Below are 20,741 nucleotides of genomic sequence, written 5' to 3' on the forward strand. Positions count from 1 at the left end.
CTCAGACCGCCCTACGAATGGATCCTGAGAAACTGTCTGCCATCCAGAAGTGGCCCCGACCAGAGGGGTTGAAGGCTATTCAGCGGTTCCTGGGCTTCGCCAACTACTACCGCCTCTTCATACCGCACTTCTCTTCCCGGACAGCCCCAATCTCTGCGCTCACCCGTAAGGGCACTAATCCCAGAGAATGGCCGCCCGAAGCAGAGGAAGCCTTTCTTTCCTTAAAACAGGCTTTCTCTTCCGCCCCCGCGCTGCATCGTCCGGACGGCAACAAACAATTCTTCCTGGAAGTGGACGCCTCCTCCTCTGGAGTCGGAGCTGTACTTACCCAAAAATCGTCTTCTGGAAGAATGGTAACTTGCGGCTTCTTCTCCAAACTCTTCTCCCCTTCTGAGAGCAATTATTCTATAGGAGACCGAGAGTTATTGGCCATTAAGCTGGCACTGGAGGAGTGGCGTTACCTGCTCGAGGGGGCTCTTCACCCGGTAATTATTTACACGGACCACAAGAACTTGGCTTACCTCCAGAGCGCCCAGAGACTTAACCCGCGCCAAGCCCGGTGGTCCTTGTTTTTTGCCCGCTTTGATTTCGTTCTTCATTTTCGCCCGGCAGACAAAAACATCAAAGCTGACGCCTTGTCCCGATCCTTCCTGGTGTCTGATCTAGAGGAGGAGCCTAAGCACATCATTGATCCCGCCAGAGTAATGCAGGTGGCCCCCGTGAATCTAAATCGTCTCCCTCCCGGTAAGACGTTCGTAACAGTACCTGATCGGAAGAAGGTCCTACACTGGGGTCACTCGTCTAAGCTAGCTGGCCACGCCGGTCAGAAAAAGACCCTCCAGCTTATTACCCGGCATTACTGGTGGCCTACCCTGCACAAGGACGTAATAGACTTTGTTTCAGCCTGTGTATCCTGCGCCCGCAACAAGGTTCCGAGACATCTGCCAGCCGGTCGCCTCCTTCCTCTTCCAGTACCTGCTGCCCCGTGGCAGCATATAGCTATGGACTTTATAACGGATCTCCCTGTCTCTGCCGGTTGTACGGTCATTTGGGTGGTCGCTGACCGCTTTTCCAAGATGGCTCACTTCATTCCCCTGCCGGGCCTCCCGTCTGCACCCGAGCTGGCTAAAGACTTTATCCACCACATCTTCCATCTCCATGGCCTGCCCCTCCACATCATGTCGGATCGTGGGGTTCAGTTCACCTCACGCTTCTGGAGAGCCACATGTAAGCTGCTGGACGTCACCCTGGACTTCTCCTCCGCTTACCACCCACAGTCCAATGGTCAAGTGGAGCGGATCAATCAGATCCTGACCAGTTACCTCCGGCACTTCGTTAATGCCCACCATTCGGACTGGGTGGATCTCCTACCATGGGCCGAGTTCTCTTACAATAATCACGAGAGCGAATCTTCCTCCAAATCCCCGTTTTTTGTAGTCTTCGGTCAGCATCCTAGGATCCCATTTCCCGTCTCCACCTCGGTGGACAATCCGGCTGCGGAATCTCTTGTTAGCGAATTCTCCTCCATTTGGGAGAGTACCCGATCCGCACTCCTTCAGTCGTCCGAGCGGATGAAAAAACACGCTGACAAAAAACGCCTGGATCCTCCACAATTCCGTCCTGGAGATAAAGTCTGGCTCTCGTCCAAGTATGTCCGGCTCAAGATTCCTTCCTACAAGTTAGGGCCTCGGTTCATCGGCCCACTGGAAGTCATCAAACAAATCAACCCAGTGGCCTATAAATTGAAACTTTCGGCCAACTTGCGGATCCCTAACTCCTTCCATGTATCTCTCCTCAAACCCGTGGTACTTAACTCTTTTTCCAAGTCTACAGGTACGCCTCCTGCTCCGGTTTCCGCTGAAAACGAGTTTGAGGTAGAGAACATTCTGGCCACCAAAAGGGTAAGAGGAAAGACCTTTTTTCTAGTGGATTGGAAGGGGTTTGGTCCTGAGGAGAGAACGTGGGAGCCCCAGGAGAACATCCATGCCCCTCTCATCCTTGATAAATTTCTGTCTGGCCTAAAAAAGGGGGGGCCTAAGGGGGGGGGGTACTGTAGCGTCGGCGTCCCTGCCTCCTGCTAGGCAGGGACGCTGTTCCCCTCACCCCTCCGCTCCGTGCCCGGTGTCTTCCTCCCGCTCTGCTGGCAGCGTGCGCTGCTTCCCGGCCACTGTGCTTAGGGCGCGCGCGCTCCTCCTCTCTTAAAGGGGCCGCGCGCGCCGTCCTAAGGAGTCCCCGGCCAATGGCCGGAGGACCTCACCATATATAAGGCACCTCCTCCAAAATGGAGGTGCCCGAGCAATGTTGTTGCATAGCCTATCACTCTGCTTCAGCCCTCAGGTCCCGTTACCAGATACCTGCCAGTTACCTGCCAGATTCCTGCCTGATACTTGTCTATCTGCTTACATTCCTGCGGTCCGACAGTTTGCCTACCAGCCCTACCAGTCTGTCTATGGATCTGATTGCCCGCTCACCTGGGAAAGCTCATCTGCTACCTGCCTGCTAGCCTACCTGGAGGCTCTGCCGTCACGTGCTGTGACCACCTGCCTGTCCAGAGACTCTTACCCTCTCACCTGGGAGCGTCCACCTGCTACCTGCCTGCTAGCCTATCTGGAGGCTTAGCCGTCACTTGCTGTGACCACCTGCCTGTCCAGAGACTCTTGCCCGCTCACCTGGGAGTGTCCACCTGCTACCTGCCTGCTAGCCTATCTGGAGGCTTAGCCGTCACTTGCTGTGACCACCTGCCTGTACAGAGACTCTTGCCCGCTCACCTGGGAGCGTCCGCCTGCTACCTGCCTGCTAGCCTATCTGGAGGCTTAGCCGTCACTTGCCGTGACCACCCGCCTGTCAAGAGACTGCCCCCGTCACTTGCCGTGACTTCCTGCCCTTCTACCCAGAGACTGTCCCCGTCACTTGCCGTGACCTCCTGCCCTTCTACCCAGAGACTGTCCCCGTCACTTGCCGTGACTACCTGCCCGCCTACCCTGGGAGCCACCCGCTTCCTTACAAGGACTGCCCCGTTGTATCATTGCTCAGAGGTTCCACCTCCCAGACCCGTTACACTGTGGTAGCCATGCTGGTTCAGTATGCCTTCAATTTTTAATAAATCCCCAACAGTGTCACCAGCAAAGCACCCCCACACCATCACACCTCCTCCTCCATGCTTCACGGTGGGAACCAGGCATGTAGAGTCCATCCGTTCACCTTTTCTGCATCGCACAAAGACACGGTCGTTGGAACCAAAGATCTCAAATTTGGACTCATCAGACCAAAGCACAGATTTCCACTGGTCTAATGTCCATTCCTTGTGTTCTTTAGCCCCAACAAGTCTCTTCTGCTTGTTGCCTGTCCTTAGCAGTGGTTTCCTAGCAGCTATTTTACCATGAAGGCCTGCTGCACAAAGTCTCCTCTTAACAGTTGTTGAAGAGATATGTCTGCTGCTAGAACTCTGTGTGGCATTGACCTGGTTTCTAATCTGAGCTGCTGTTAACCTGCGATTTCTGAGGCTGGGTAACTCGGATAAACTTATCCTCAGAAGCAGAGGGGACTCTTGGTCTTCTTTTCCTGGGGCGGTCCTCATGTGAGCCAGTTTCTTTGTAGCGCTTGATGGTTTTTGCAACTGTACTTGGGGACACTTTCAAAGTTTTCCCAATTTTTCGCACTGACTGACCTTCATTTCTTAAAGTAATGATGGCCAATCATTTTTCTTTACTTAGCTGCTTTTTTCTTGCCATAATACAAATTCTAACAGTCTATTCAGTAGGACTCTCAGCTGTGTATCCACCAGACTTCTGCACAACACAACTGATGGTCCCAACCCCTTTTATAAGGCAAGAAATCCCACTTATTAAACCTGACAGGGCACACCTGTGAAGTGAAAACCATTTCCGGTGACTACCTCTTGAAGCTCATCAAGAGAATGCCAAGAGTGTGCAAAGCAGTCATCAAAGCAAAAGGTGGCTACTTTGAAGAACCTAGAATATAAGACATATTTTCAGTTGTTTCACACTTTTTTGTTAAGTATATAATTCCATATGTGTTAATTCATAGTTTTGATGCCTTCAGTGTGAATGTACAATTTTCATAGTCATGAAAATACAGAAAAATCTTTAAATGAGAAGGTGTGTCCAAACTTTTGGTCCATACTGTATGTGTATCTATGTGTGTATGTATGGTATATGTATGTGTATGTGACTCGCCCCCTGGGCCGTGGGGCACTCGGAGCCGGGCAGTAGGGAGACGCTGGGGGGTAGTGGTGGCGACCCGGTTCCGTGGCTCAGGGTGGTCAGACCAGTGGTAGTCCGCTATGTGCTGTAGGTAATGTCCGACTACGCCACCCGTGGATTGCGGTTATTATGAATCGCCGCTGCAAGGTAATCCCCTGAGGCTGATGGTGTACGCAGCTGAGGTTGTTTAACTCCCCACGGGAAGAGTGTAGCCCCAGAGTTGTGCAATGGATGATGGGGGTGATGGTGAGGAGAGTCCCGGTACCGTTAGTGCTGGAGGAGCGAAAAAGTACACAGAAAACGTACTGCAATCCAATGTCTTTTACTCACAGTTCATATGCTCCGGGTCACTTCTGTACAGGTAGTGGCCGCCCGAGCCGTGCTGCGTCCACCAGTTGTGGGGCTCGGTCAACTCCCAGGCAGTTCAGAAGTCTGGCTCAGGACCCCCTTTTGTCCTTTCTCTGGCCTGCCTCACCAGTGACCCACTTTTGTCCAGCTGCCGCGTATCTGCGCGGGTACACGTGGGCCCCGTTCCCCGCTGTCCTATATGGTGCCTTCCTAGCAGGTTTGATGAGGTGTCTCACCAATAAATGATCACGACCTCCGGTCTTTGGCTGAGGGTAGTTTCTCCTCCACCAACTTGGGATCCGGTACCCTTAATCTGCCTGACCCTTCACCCGGTATTCTCATGGGTTCTTAGGGTCCCTTCCACCTTCTTGTTCCTGAGCCCTTCTGTTTCTCTATCTCTCCTCCTCCTTTTCTGTTCCTTCTCCTGTTCCTTCTTCTCCTGTTCCTTTCTCGGCCTTTTCTCTAGGCCCACTCCTGAGCAGAGCTCCTACAGAGCCTCTGCTCCCTGTCTTCTCCTCTGACTGAACAGACTCTGCTCTCACTCTCTCCTGCATCTAAGATGATGCCCACCTTTTATACTTCCCTCTAAAGCATGAGCCCAGGTGACCAGCAACCAATGGGCTCCTACCTACGCTCAGGAACCGTCCCCTCCTGCTCCTACATCACTTGCTTTTCCTCCCCCCTCCCCACTCCAGCCAGAGACATGGTCTGTCGTGCCTGCATTACTGTCTAATGGGAGCACCGTTGAACTGTCCCTCGGAAATGGGGTGTGTGTGCTGTATGCAGCTACCTGAGCCCTGGTCCATACCTCATCCTTACCCGGGAGTGGAATATCACACCTCTGACAGAGGTGCAATACCCCTGTAGCGGCCGAAGCCTCGGGGCGCTACATATGTATGTGTGGCACCCCAGGGGTCTGGTTTCCACAGTAACGGCAATGTTATGTCTGAGAGCAGGTAGGAGGTCTCTTGGTCAGGAATCCTATGCATGCCACACCTCCTGCCCAGTACTGGGAGGGGAAGAACTTCCCCTGTATAAATCTGGGGCTGAGGCAGGGTTAGAGAGTTGAGAGGGAGAGTTCAGCAAGGAGGGCTGACAGGGAGCTGTGGCTCCGGCTGGGCCCAGCTCCTGGGCCATGCCAGAAGTAGAGAAGAGAAGCAGCATAGGAAGAAACAACAGGAGCTCTGTGGGAGCAGTGTTACAAAGAGTCAGGGGCTGGCAGCTGCAGAGCTCGCCCTGACTGAGAAGATTTCTTACCGGACCCGGAGTCCGAGGCTGTGGGGACTAACTCCTACCCAGCAGCAGAATCCGTCAGGCAGGGGATTTCAGGTCCTCTGGCCAAGAAACCCGAAGGCACGGTCACACGCATGGGACCAGCACCGCCGTCGTGGAGCGGAAGCTACTAGAAGGCCCCGAGTCACTGGCCATACGGGTGAGCACCACACGGTACACTCAGGAACGTGGGCTACTTATACTCGCTTCTAGCAAGGTAGCCAGAAGAGTACAGTCAGTTTGGGAGGCCTACAACTCCGCCTGGCCAGGGGAGATCCCATCTGCTCAAGGACTGACCAGGCCCCAATCGCTAGCCAGTACTCCGGGAGGGTCTATCTTTGTCACCAGTAAAGACCCTGAACTACACCGCATCGTCTTTGAGTGGTTCCTGCTACCCCCATCATCCACGTCGGCTGCCCTGAGGCCATACCCCTCCCGTTGGGGGTTATACCATCTACTCTGCACTATCCTACCACCGGCCTCAGCGGTCTGCCCTGTAGCGGCAGCTCCATAGCTGCATTCAACGGGTGGCGTAGTCGTCCATCATCTACCGCTGATACAGCGCCACTTAGTCTGACTCCCTGGGCACGGACCGGATCACCGCCACGAGACTACAACCCTCAAGAGATCCGGCTCCGGGTAAGCTCCCGCGTGCGCAACGCAGCGCGACACAGGCCCAGGGGCGCGTCAACTTTTGGCGTAGTCGGCAGGATTACGTGCCCGCAACCACCGGGTACTGCGTGCCTGAAAAAGACTGTTCAAACTTACCAGTGGTGAAGATTCCCGCCATCCGTGGAGGTTTCCCGCCATCCGGCGCCATCTTCTACCTTCTTCCCGCCATCCGCGAAGTTTTCCCGCCATCCGGCGCCATCTTCTGCCTTCTTCCCGCCTTCCGTGGAGTTTTCCCGCCGTTGGACGCCATCTTGAAGACGCCGCGCGAGAAGAAGAGGGGCGTGGACTCCGAAAGCGCGCGAGAACTGAAGCCCCGCCTCACGTCCAGACGTCGCGTAAGGTCCTGGAAGGAGCCCAGCAGACGCTGACGTCACAGGAGCGCGACGGAAGGTCCTCAACCCTGACGATCCACTGCGGAGCCGCGGCCTACGGAAGAGGATCATCGCAAGGTAGGCCACGGTCCACTAGGGGGGGAGAAAGATGCCGGATACGGAGGAGAGCTTCACCGCTTCAACCCCCGCCAGCGCCACCGCTGTTGCGGTCATGCCTTTCACCATGCCCTATATCCCGGGGGCAGCCTGGCTACCCCAGTACTCAGGGGAGTCACATACCCTGCATGACTTTAGAGAAAAGCTGGATAGCCTCTTCCAGGTGTACCCCCTCACAGAGGAGCAAAAAGTGAGCATCCTGGTGGCCCAATTAACCGGGGCAGCCCAAAGGGGGGTAAAGTCCTGGCCACCTGGGAGGAGGACTGTCGCAGAGATACTAACCCAGCTAACCGAGGAGGAGCTGCAGTACTACCAATACGAGGAAAGCCAAGAGGACCCGGACGGGTCTGAGGACTACCCTCAGGAGGGAGCACAAAGAGGACATAGCTACTGAAGGGAAGTAGCGTGAATAAAGAGCTGTAAATAGTTACCCGTAAGGGTACAAGGACTGCTGCTAATTAAAATATGGTCCCCGTTGGGATTAGTGAATTGTTCCCCATGTGCCCCTATCTTAAACCAGGCTGAGGACTGTGAGCAGCCATTCCTTATCCCCACTGGCCGAGGACTGAGAGCGGCCATATCCTGTAAATAATTATGTGTTTCTAGTAATTTATGGGAGTCTTTGGTGGATTTGCCGGGAATCCTTTGTACATAGTTGGAGCGTAACCCAGGACGGACTAAAGACTGTTAAGGACTCGGGGCAGGACAGACCCCTACCTGGTTACGTCTCCCTGTTTTGGTGAAATGGACACCTTGCTTTTCTTCAAAGACTGCACCCGGTTGCGGACACGCCGTAACCATCTTTATGTGTTTTTCTTATTGTATTATTATTGTTTATACCTTGTTATGTTTTTCTAAAAATATGTTTAGTCCCGGAGTACTAAATTTCACTAGGGGGGAATGTGGCACCCCAGGGGTCTGGTTTCCACAGTAACGGCAATGTTATGTCTGAGAGCAGGTGGGAGGTCTCTTGGTCAGGAATCCTATGCATGCCACACCTCCTGCCCAGTCCTGGGAGGGGAAGAACTTCCCCTGTATAAACCTGGGGCTGAGGCAGGGTTAGAGAGTTGAGAGGGAGAGTTCAGCCAGGAGGGCTGACAGGGAGCTGTGGCTCCGGCTGGGCCCAGCTCCTGGGCCATGCCAGAAGTAGAGAAGAGAAGCAGCATAGGAAGAAACAACAGGAGCTCTGTGGGAGCAGTGTTACAAAGAGTCAGGGGCTGGCAGCTGCAGAGCTCGCCCTGACTGAGAAGATTTCTTACCGGACCCGGAGTCCGAGGCTGTGGGGACTAACTCCTACCCAGCAGCAGAATCCGTCAGGCAGGGGATTTCAGGTCCTCTGGCCAAGAAACCCGAAGGCACGGTCACACGCATGGGACCAGCACCGCCGTCGTGGAGCGAAAGCTACTAGAAGGCCCCGAGTCACCGGCCATACGGGTGAGCACCACACGGTACACTCAGGGACGTGGGCTACTTATACTCGCTTCTAGCAAGGTAGCCAGAAGAGTACAGTCAGTTTGGGAGGCCTACAACTCCGCCTGGCCAGGGGAGATCCCATCTGCTCAAGGACTGACCAGGCCCCAATCGCTAGCCAGTACTCCGGGAGGGTCTATCTTTGTCACCAGTAAAGACCCTGAACTACACCGCATCGTCTCTGAGTGGTTCCTGCTACCCCCATCATCCACGTCAGCTGCCCTGAGGCCATACCCCTCCCGTTGGGGGTTATACCATCTACGCTGCACTATCCTACCACCGGCCTCAGCGGTCTGCCCTGCAGCGGCAGCTCCATAGCTGCATTCAACGGGTGGCGTAGTCGTCCATCATCTACCGCTGATACAGCGCCACTTAGTCTGACTCCCTGGGCACGGACCGGATCACCGCCACGAGACTACAACCCTCAAGAGATCCGGCTCCGGGTAAGCTCCCGCGTGCGCAACGCAGCGCGACACAGGCCCAGGGGCGCGTCATATGTACAGTATATGTGTGTGTGTATCTATGTGTATACGTGTGTATGTATGCAGGGCTGCCATCAGGGCATTACTGCCCTTACTGCTGTATGGGACCCAGTGAACAGCAGTAAAGAGCGGGGGCCTGGTACAGGGCCCCCCTCTTATGCTTCTGGTTACTGGGCCCCAGGGCATTGCATGCTGGCGTGCCGCCGGTGGTAGTGGCGGCGTACATCTCAGAGCAGGGAGCTTCTGCCTTGGAGATCTCACAGCCAAACGGCCGTGCAGTTGCAAGGGAATCCCTCCGCCTCTTCTGTGAAGCACCGAAGTCACGTACTCGCCGGTATCTAGTGCTAGGATGCCAGTCTGGAAGTGGAGCTGCACCTGCAGGGATTGTATGAGAGTTAAGTAGGAAAAACTTTTTTCTTTTTTTTAATAGAATTAATTAAATGATCTTGTGGGTGGGGAGAGCATATGATGAACTGGAAGTGGGGGTGAGGAGAGCATATGATGAACTGGAAGTGGGGGTGGGAAAGCATATGATGAACTGGGAGTGTAGGGGTGGAGAGAGCATATGATGAACTGGGAGTGGGGAGTGTGGAGAGCATATGATGAACTGGGAGTGGGAGTGGTGAGAGCATATGATGAACTGGGAGTGGGGAGTTGTGTAGTGTAGAAGTTGGGGAATGTGCTCTAGATAACCGTGTTATTTTATGCAGAGACGAGTCCTGGCTGGAAGAAGTGATGGCGGTCGGCACTGGATGAAGGAGAAAAGCAAAGATGAAGGACTTCAACTAGAGACGTCGTTGGTGAGTCAGTTTGTTATCTGTACACTGACACTATACACTGTATACTATGTACAGAGCTCCTGTGTATAATGTCACTGGTGATCCCTGTATTACCTGTACACTGACACTATATTCAGAGCTCCTGTGTATAATGGCACTGATGATCACTGTATTACCTGTACACTGTCACTATATACAGAGCTCCTGTGTATAATGTCACTGGTGATCACTGTATTACCTGTACACTAACACTATACACTGTATACTATGTACAGAGCGCCTGTGTATAATGGCACTTATGGTAATAGTAGTATTGTTATTTTTTTTGTTATTAATGATCAGTATTGTAGTATTCGGGCACTATGTGGTGGCAATATGTGGTCTGGTCACGGTGTGGAGGTATTTGTTCCTGGTATGTAGTATTATTCGGTCACTATGTGGTGGTAAAATGTGGTCTAGTCATGGTCTTGCAGTATTTGTCCCTTAAGATACAAGAAACACTGGATGTAGCAGCACAAATAAATGACCATATTCGGACCCACAGATAATCAAGTCCACAAATAATAGTGTGCTTACTATATGGACCAATTTAGAATGGCAGACCATTCGGTAAGACACATAACAAGAGGAGAACCACCAAATGATAGGTCCAAAAGAGACAAAATAATTTTTCATAAAAAACCTTTATTCTGAAGTTTATGGTTAAGTGGCACTATATGCACAAGCATGACCGCACTGTAGGGCCAAACACAAAATGCAAAACATACATTATTGTAACTATCACACTACAATCCTTATGCTGGACTCAACATCAAAGGAAAATTATAGCAAGACATAAAGAACAGGTAAATGTCAGGTATGCACCATATGTATGGATGTTAATATCTATATTAGGTCCATGACATCATAACCAGTAACAAAAAATAATTTTATACCTGCATTATTGGTCCAGCTGTGTGAATGGCACCGTGTGGTACAGCCCCGATGCGCGTTTCGGACATACGTCCTTCGCCTGGCTTGAAAAATCTTTTGACCAAAACAAAAGCTGCTGGCTATGTATGTGATATGGTGTTCAATGGGTACTGTTAATGTGTGATTGGTGAGGACATGATGCAGAAAGTAGAGTTTTTCTAAGAGTGGGCGGTTTGACTGTGGAAGGTTCGAGGGGTAGAGGCGGAGCTGGGTTGAAGGCGGAGCTGGGGTGGAGTCTCAAGGGGGCCTGAAAATTTTGCCAGTATGGGGCTCTGAAATTCCTGGTGGCAGCCCTGTATGTATGGTATTTGTGTATGTGTGTATGTATGTTAAGTATATGTGTCTGTATGTACAGTATGTGTGTATGTACGGTATACAGTACAGACCAAAAGTTTGGACACACCTTCTCATTTAAAGATTTTTCTGTATTTTCATGATTATGAAAATTGTACATTCACACTGAAGACATCAAAACTATGAATTAACACATGTGGAATTATATACTTAACAAAAAAGAGTGAAACAACTGAAAATATGCCTTATATTCTAGGTTCTTCCAAGTAGCCACCTTTTGCTTTGATGACTGCATTGCACACTCTTGGCATTCTCTTGATGAGCTTCAAGAGGTAGTCACCGGAAATGGTCTTCCAACAATCTTGAAGGAGTTCCCAGAGATGTTTAGCACTTGTTGGCCCTTTTGCCTTCACTCTGCGGTCCAGCTCACCCCAAACCATCTCGATTGGGTTCAGGTCTGGTGACTGTGGAGGCCAGGTCATCTGGCGTAGCACCCCATCACTCTCCTTCTTGGTCAAATAGCCCTTACACAGCCTGGAGGTGTGTTTGGGGTCATTGTCCTGTTGAAAAATAAATGATGGTCCAACTAAACGCAAACCAGATGGAATAGCATGCCGCTGCAAGATGCTGTGGTAGCCATGCTGGTTCAGTATGCCTTCAATTTTGAATAAATCCCCAACAGTGTCACCAGCAAAGCACCCCCACACCATCACACCTCCTCCTCCATGCTTCACGGTGGGAACCAGGCATGTAGAGTACTTCCGTTCACCTTTTCTGCGTCGCACAAAGACACGGTGGTTGGAACCAAAGATCTCAAATTTGGACTCATCAGACCAAAGCACAGATTTCCACTGGTCTAATGTCCATTCCTTGTGTTCTTTAGCCCAAACAAGTCTCTTCTGCTTGTTGCCTGTCCTTAGTAGTGGTTTCCTAGCAGCTATTTTACCATGAAGGCCTGCTGCACAAAGTCGCCTCTTAACAGTTGTTATAGAGATGTGTCTGCTCCTAGTACTCTGTGTGGCATTGACCTGGTCTCTAATCTGAGCCGCTGTTAACCTGCGATTTCTGAGGCTGGTGACTTGGATAAACTTATCCTCAGAAGCAGAGGTGACTCTTGGTCTTCCTTTCATGGGGCGGTCCTCATGTGAGCCAGTTTCTTTGTAGCACTTGATGGTTTTTGCAACTGCACTTGGGGACACTTTCAAAGTTTTCCCAATTTTTCGCACTTACTGACCTTCATTTCTTAAAGTAATGATGGCCACTCGTTTTTCTTTACTTAGCTGCTTTTTTCTTGCCATAGTACAAATTCTAACAGTCTATTCAGTAGGACTATCAGCTGTGTATCCACCTGACTTCTGCACAACACAACTGATGGTCCCAACCCCATTTATAAGGCAAGAAATCCCACTTATTAAACCTGACAGGGTACACCTGTGAAGTGAAAACCATTTCCGGTGACTACCTCTTGAAGCTCATCAAGAGAATGCCAAGAGTGTGCAAAACAGTCATCAAAGCAAAAGGTGGCTACTATGAAGAACCTAGAATATAAGACATATTTTCAGTTGTTTCACACTTTTTTGTTAAGTATATAATTCCACATGTGCTAATCCATAGTTTTGATGCCTTCAGTGTGAATGTACAATTTTCAAAGTCATGAAAATACAGAAAAATCTTTAAATGAGAAGGTGTGTCCAAACTTTTGGTCTGTACTGTATGTGTATGTAAATGTGTGTATGTATATGGGTATCTGTGTATGTACGGTATATTTGTACGTGTGTGTGTATGTACAGTATATGTGTGTGTATGTACGGTATATGTGTACGTGTGTGTGTAAGATATATGTGTGTATCTATGGTATATGTGTGTGCACGTATATTTGTACAGTATGTGTGTATGTACGGTATGTGTATGTACAGTATATGTGTGTGCATGTACGGTATATGTGTATGTATGGTATATGTGTATGTAAATATGTGTGCATGTATATAAGTATCTGTATGTATGTATGGTATCTGTGTACGTATGTGTGTGTATGTACGGTATATGTGTGCATATGTGTGTATATACATATATGTACGGTATGTTTGTGTGTGTGAACATTTGTTTTCGGTTCATGTATGATACTGTAATTGTAAAGAATATTAGCATCAACATGGCACTTTAAAGGGTTATTCACAAAATAATCAAGTTATCCCCGATCCATTGGATCATGGATAACTTGCTGATCACTGGAGATTCGACCACTGGTCCCCCCAGAGATTCTGAGAACAGGGCTCTGCAGTCTCGTCCTGAATGGAGCAGAGTTATGCCTGCTTGGGAAACCATTGTATTGCTGTATATTGCAAAAATCACGGTCTCCTATGAATGCCAACCACAGGCTGGCTTTTATAGGAGTACTATCATGACAGGCACAAGGGACTTCAGCAGACAACCAGCTGTCATGACAAAACTTTGGCACACCTCGATTGCATAACAGGGGAGCAGATAGGTTGTTCGATCCATGTCTCCCTTTGCAAATGCCACGGTTACAGATTGACAAATTGACCGCTGCATGGTGGGGGGGTTGAGGGAAGGAGAGTATAATTGACTCGCCCCCCTGGGCCGTGGGGCACTCGGATCCGGGCAGTAGGGGAACGATGGGAGTAGTAGTGGCAACCCGGTTCCGTGGCTCAGGGTGGTCAGGCCAGTGGTAGTCCGTTATGTGCTGATGTTTATGTCCGACTACGCCACCCATGGATTTGCGGTTATTAGGAACCGCCGCTGCATGCAGACCGCTGGGGCTGATGAGGTGTGCAGCTAGGGTAGTGTGACTCCCCACGGGAAGAGTGCGGCCCCAGGGCAGTATAGTGGATGGTGGGAGTGATGGTAGTGAGGGTCCCAGTGCCGGTAGTGCTGGAGACACGAAGGAGCTTTTAACTTCTGGACTTAGACTGTCCGATCAGGAGGTCCTGCATAGGAGCTGCCATCTTGGTGAACCCGGGGATGAACCTTCGGTAGTAGCCTACCAACCCGAGAAACTGTCTCACCTCTTTGATGTTCGAGGGGCTTGGCCAGCTCTTGATTGCCGTGACCTTGTCAGGGTCGGGGGCCACTCCTTCCGCGCTTACCACGTGCCCTAGGTACTGGACCTTTGGTTTCAGCAGGTGGCACTTCGATGGTTTCACCTTCAGGCCATAGCCTGCCAGGGCTTCGAACACCTCAGCCAGGTGTTTGAGATGGTCCTCGTAGGTCTTCGAATAGACGATCACGTCGTCCAGGTAAAGGAGGACCGTCTCGAAGTTTCGGTGCCCTAGACAGCATTCCATCAGCCGCTGGAAGGTCCCTGGTGCGTTGCAGAGCCCGAAGGGCATGCAGTTGAATTCGCTCAGTCCCATTGGGGTGGTGAAGGTGGTCTTCTCCTTGTCAGCCTCTGCCACAGGAACCTGCCAGTACCCGCTAGTAAGGTCCAAAGTAGAAAAGAAGTTAGCAGATTTTAGTGCGGCTAAAGACTCCTCTATTCTAGGCAGCGGATATGCGTCTTTGTGGGTGATACGGTTGATTTGTCTATAGTCCACGCACATTCTCATGGTGCCGTCTTTCTTTTTTACCAGAACCAGGGGGGCTGCCCAGGGGCTACAGCTATCTCTAATGACCCCAGCTTCTTTCATTTCCCGCAGCATACCCTTGGCGTTCTGATAATGTGCAGGGGGTACAGGTTGGTGTCTTTCTTTTATCGGTGGGTGGCTCCCTGTGGGGATGTGGTGTTCTATCCCTTTTACTCTGCCGAAGTCTAGCGGGTGCTTACTAAAGAGTCTCTCGTACTCCTGTACCACCCCGTAGACTCCTTGTTTTTGGTGCAGGGGAGTGGAGTCAGCACCCACATGGAGTTTCTGGCACCAGTCCTCCTTTTGTTTCTGGGAGCCATTACCCTCCGCCTGAGGAGATGGAGGCAAGGGTTCCACGGCCCTGATAGCTTTGTGTTCGACAACAAACAGTTTGGCGAGTGTAGCGTACCTGGGTAAGTGTACTTCCCTCTCCCCAATGTTGAGGATGTGGACGGGCACCCTCCCATGACGGACATCAACCACCCCCCGGGCTGTCAAAATGGTGGGCCTGCTGTCTGAGTACACGGGTTCTACCATAGCTTGGTAGTCTCTACCTCTCAACCCGATTGCAGTCCGACACCAGATCATCATTTCACTTTTGGGAGGCATGGAAATGGGGAATGGGTCACTCAGTCTTACGCTACCGATCTCACCACCAGACAGTTCTACCTGCTGCTGTCTCATCAGGGCTTTTATCTCCTTGTTGAGGACTCTCTGTTGGCTGGAACTAGCATTCACCGCCACCTGTTGTAGAATTACAATTACCTCTGAAAGACAATTTTCAATTACATTAGTACCCACAGTTATTTTAGGGTGACTTTCACGACGGTCAATGTCCACAATAATCACTCCCTGTGCCGGCAGTTCAACTTTACCAATCTTAATGGTCATCTCCTTGAACCCCATCTGCGGCACGGGTAAGCCATTACTGGCGATGATGCTCAAGTTACTGTCTGGATACCGTGTGATATCAGCATCAGTCCAATACTGCTTAAAAAGTACATAAGGGATAGTGGTTACTTGTGACTAGAGATGAGCGGTGTTCGACTAGAACTGTTCACCAATCTCAAATTCGAGCTGTTTTGGGCGGTGTTCGAGTTGTTCGACGAACCCGAACGATTTGCAAAAAATTCGGCTGTTCGAGGTTATGTTCGATAACTGTTCGTGCACCAAAAGCGTGTCCTGCATGTCTGGCGCTATTTAGAGCACCAATCATGCAGGGATTGTCTGCCACTCACTGTAATGCCACAGCCATGGTGGTTGTGGCATTACAGTGATTGCCCAAATCGATGGGAACAGTGCCAACAGTGAAACATGAAAAGCCAGCAATTCAGCAGCGGCATACACCTGTACCCGACAATTTAGAACCGAAAGAATAGAGCTTCACACATAGATTAGATAGATATAAACATGTCAGCCACATATATACGAAGTACAGTGAAAGTGCTGCTTACTGTACTTGTCATTTAGCGTAAAGGATTTATCAAAAAAAATAATAGTGTTTTCATGCACCGTCTCTTTAAAAAAGCCAGCCGGCAATTCAGCAGCGGTACCCGACAATTTATAACAGACAGAATAGAGCTTCACACATAGATTAGATAGATAGAAACATGTCAGCCACATATATACGAAGTACAGTGACAGTGTTGCTTACTGTACTTGTCATTTAGCGTAAAGGATTTATCAAAAAAAATAATAGTGTTTTCATGCACCGTCTCTTTAAAAAAGCCGGCCGGCAATTCAGCAGCGGTACCCGACAATTTATAACAGACAGAATAGAGCTTCACACATAGATTAGATAGCTAGAAACATGTCAGTCACATTTATATGAAGTACAGTGATAGTGTTGGTTACTGTACTTGTCATTTAGTATTAAAATAAAGGATTTATTATTAAAAAAATTGGCGTGGGGTTCCCCTTAATTTTAGGCTCTAGCGGAGGTTAAGCAGACGGCTGGGGCAGATGTTTGAAGCCTGGGAAGGGGGTAATACCCACGGAGCTTCCCAGGCTACTAATATCAGCCAACAGCTGAATACATAGCCTTTACTAGCTATTAAAATGGGGGACCCCCCCAAAAAAATGACGTGGGGTCCCCCCTAATTTAATAGCTAGCAAAGGCTAGGCAGACAGCTGGGGGCTGATATTAATAGCCCAGGAAGGGAGCCATGAATATTGGCCCCCTCCCAGGCTAGAAACACCAGCCGTCAGCCGCCCCAGAAATGGCGCATTCATAGGATGCGCCAATTCTGGCACTTAGCCTCGCTCTTCCACGCTGCCCTGGTGCGGTGGCAGGGGGTAATAGGGTTGGGGTTGATGTCAGCTTATAATGCCAGCTGACATCAAGCCCAGGTTAGTAATGGAGAGGCGTCTATAAGACACCCCCATTACTAACCCCATAGTCAAAGTTAAAAAAAACACAAACACCCAGAATAAAGTCCTTTAATTGAAATAAAGACACAATCCTTTATTGTTCTAAATTAAACCATACTTACCGTCACGCCCATTCCAGCTGAAGCCAACGATCTCCTGCAATAAAAGAAAAATAATAAAGCAACCTCATCCTTACCTTTCCATGGTTCCCACGACAGCTTCAGCTCTGCTACATCGAGATGACAGGCTGGACCGCAGCAGAACGCTGCCATCCAGCCTCTCATCCCGCAGACACTGAGAAGCGCAGGCTTGCTTGCGCTGCTCAGCGTCTCTCTGTGACGACATCCAGATGAGCCGAGTTCATGTCCAATGAACTCGGCTCACCTCATGCACGTCACTGACAGCGTGGGAAAATTCTCACGCTGAAGCGGTGAGTGCAGGAGAATTCTCCCACGCTGTCAGTGACGTGCATAAGGTGAGCTCATGTCCAATGAACTCAGCTCACCTCCTGCACGTCACTGACAGCGTGGGAGAATTCTCCTGCACTCAGCGCTTCAGCGTGAGAATTCTCCCACGCTGAAGCGCTGAGTGCAGGAGAATTTTCCCACGCTGTCAGTGACGTGCATAAGGTGAGCTCATGTCCAATGAACTCAGCTCACCTCCTGCACGTCACTGACAGCGTGGGAGAATTCTCCTGCACTCAGCGCTTCAGTGTGAGAATTCTCCCACGCTGAAGCGCTGAGTGCAGGAGAATTTTCCCACGCTGTCAGTGACGTGCATGAGGTGAGCCGAGTTCATTGGACATTAACTCGGCTCATCTGGATGCCCTCACAGAGAGACACTGTGGAGCGCAAGCAAGCCTGCGCTTCTCAGTGTCTGCGGGATGACAGGCTGGATGGCAGCGTTCTGCTGCGGTCCAGCCTGTCATCTCGATGTAGCAGAGCTGAAGCTGTCATGGGAACCATGGAAAGGTAAGGATGATGTTGCTTTATTATTTTTCTTTTATTTCAGGAGATCGTTGGCTTCAGCTGGAATGGGCGTGATGGTAAGTATGGTTTAATTTAGAACAATAAAGAATTGTGTGTTTATTTCAATTAAAGGACTTTTTTCTGGGTGTTGTGTTTTTTTTAAATACTTTACTAGAAATTCATGGTGGTCATGTCTAATATTGGCGTGACCCCATGAATTTCGGGCTTAGGGCCAGCTGATAATGCCAAGCTGGCCCTAACCCCTTTATTACCCAGTGAGCCACCGCATCAGGGCCCTGGATGAGTTGGGTACAGCGCCAGAAGATGGCGCTTCTATGAACGCGCCATTTTCCGGGGTGGCTGCGGACTGCAATTTGCAGCGGGGGGGGCCCAGAAAGCTTGGGCCTCCCTGCGCTGCGGATTCCAGCCCCCAGCTGCCTAGTTGTACCTGGCTGGACACAAAAACAGGGCGAAGCCCCACGTCAATTTTCTTTAAATTATTTCATGAAATAATTAAGAAAAAAAGGGCTTCCCTATATTGTTGTGTCCGGCCAGGTACAAATAGGCAGCTGGTGGTTGGGGGCAGCCCGTTCCTGCCTGCTGTACCTGGCTGGACACAAATATAGTGCGAAGCCCCACGTCAATTTTTTTTAAATTATTTCATGAATTTCCTGAAATAATTTAAAAAAATTGAAGTGGGGCTTCGCACTATATTTGTGTCCAGCCAGGTACAGCAGGCAGGAACGGGCTGCCCCCATCCACCAGCTGCCAATTTGTACCTGGCCGGACACAACAATATAGGGAAGCCCTTTTTTTCTTAATTATTTCATGAATTTCATGAAATAATTAAAAAAAATTGAAGTGGGGCTTCGCACTATATTTGTGTCCAGCCAGGTACAGCAGGCAGGAACGGGCTGCCCCCATCCACCAGCTGCCTATTTGTACCTGGCCGGACACAACAATATAGGGAAGCCCTTTTTTTCTTAATTATTTCATGAATTTCATGAAATAATTAAAAAAAATTGAAGTGGAGCTTCGCACTATATTTGTGTCCAGCCAGGTACAGCAGGCAGGAACGGGCTGCCCCCAACCACCAGCTGCCTATTTGTACCTGGCCGGACACAACAATATAGGGAAGGCCTTTTTTTCTTAATTATTTCATGAATTTCATGAAATAATTAAAAAAAAAGTACGTGGGGCTTCGCCCTATTTTTGTGTCCAGCCAGGTACAACTAGGCAGCTGGGGGCTGGAATCTGCAGCGCAGGGAGGCCCAAGCTTTCTGGGCCCCCCCCCCGCTACAAATTGCAGTCCGCAACCACCCCGGAAAATGGCGCGTTCATAGAAGCGCCATCTTCTGGCGCTGTACCCAACTCATCCAGGGCCCTGGTGCGGTGGCTCACTGGGTAATAAAGGGGTTAGGGCCAGCTTGGTATTATCAGCTGGCCCCAAGCCCAAAATTCATGGGGTCACGCCAGTATTAGACATGACCGCCATGAATTTCTAGTAAAGTATTTAAAAAAAACACAACACCCAGAATAAAGTCCTTTAATTGAAATAAAGACACAATTCTTTATTGTTCTAAATTAAACCATACTTACCATCACACCCATTCCAGCTGAAGCCAACGATCTCCTGCAATAAAAGAAAAATAATAAACCAACCTCATCCTTACCTTTCCATGGTTCCCACGACAGCTTCAGCTCTGCTACATCGAGATGACTGGCTGGACCGCAGCAGAACGCTGCCATCCAGTCTGTCATCCCGCAGACACTGAGAAGCGCAGGCATGCTTGCGCTCCTCACTGTCTCGCTGTGACGGCATCCAGATGAGCCGAGGTCATGTCCAATGAACTCAGCTCACCTCCTGCACGTCACTGACAGCGTGGGAAAATTCTCCTGCAATCAGCGCTTCAGCGTGAGAATTTTCCCACGCTGTCAGTGACGTGCATGAGGTGAGCACAGTTCATTGGACATGAACTCGGCTCATCTGGATGTCGTCACAGAGAGACGCTGAGCAGCGCAAGCAAGCCTGCGCTTCTCAGTGTCTGCGGGATGACAGGCTGGATGGCAGCGTTCTGCTGCGGTCCAGCCTGTCATCTCGATGTAGCAGAGCTGAAGCTGTCGTGGGAATCATGGAAAGGTAAGGATGAGGTTGCTTTATTATTTTTCTTTTATTGCAGGAGATCGTTGGCTTCAGCTGGAATGGGCGTGATGGTAAGTATGGTTTAATTTAGAACAATAAAGGATTGTGTCTTTATTTCAATTAAAGGACTTTATTCTGGGTGTTTGTGTTTTTTTTAACTTTGACTATGGGGTTAGTAATGGGGGTGTCTTATAGACGCCTCTCCATTACTAACCTGGGCTTGATGTCAGCTGGCATTATAAGCTGACATCAACCCCAACCCTATTACCCCCTGCCACCGCACCAGGGCAGCGTGGAAGAGCGAGGCTAAGTGCCAGAATTGGCGCATCCTATGAATGCGCCATTTCTGGGGCGGCTGATGGCTGGTTTTTCTAGCCTGGGAGGGGGCCAATATTCATGGCTCCCTTCCTGGGCTATTAATATCAGCCCCCAGCTGTCTGCCTAGCCTTTGCTAGCTATTAAATTAGGGGGGACCCCACGTCATTTTTTTTGGGGGGTCCCCCATTTTAATAGCTAGTAAAGGCTATGTATTCAGCTGGGGGCTGATATTAGTAGCCTGGGAAGCTCCGTGGGTATTACCCCCTTCTCAGGCTTCAAACATCTGCCCCAGCCGTCTGCTTAACCTCCGCTAGAGCCTAAAATTAAGGGGAACCCCACGCCAATTTTTTTAATAATA

This window comes from Phyllobates terribilis, unplaced genomic scaffold (genome assembly GCF_046119375.1).
Source record: "Phyllobates terribilis strain yellow unplaced genomic scaffold, ASM4611937v1 Scaffold_2__4_contigs__length_985480577, whole genome shotgun sequence".
Taxonomy (NCBI): Eukaryota; Metazoa; Chordata; class Amphibia; order Anura; family Dendrobatidae; genus Phyllobates; species Phyllobates terribilis.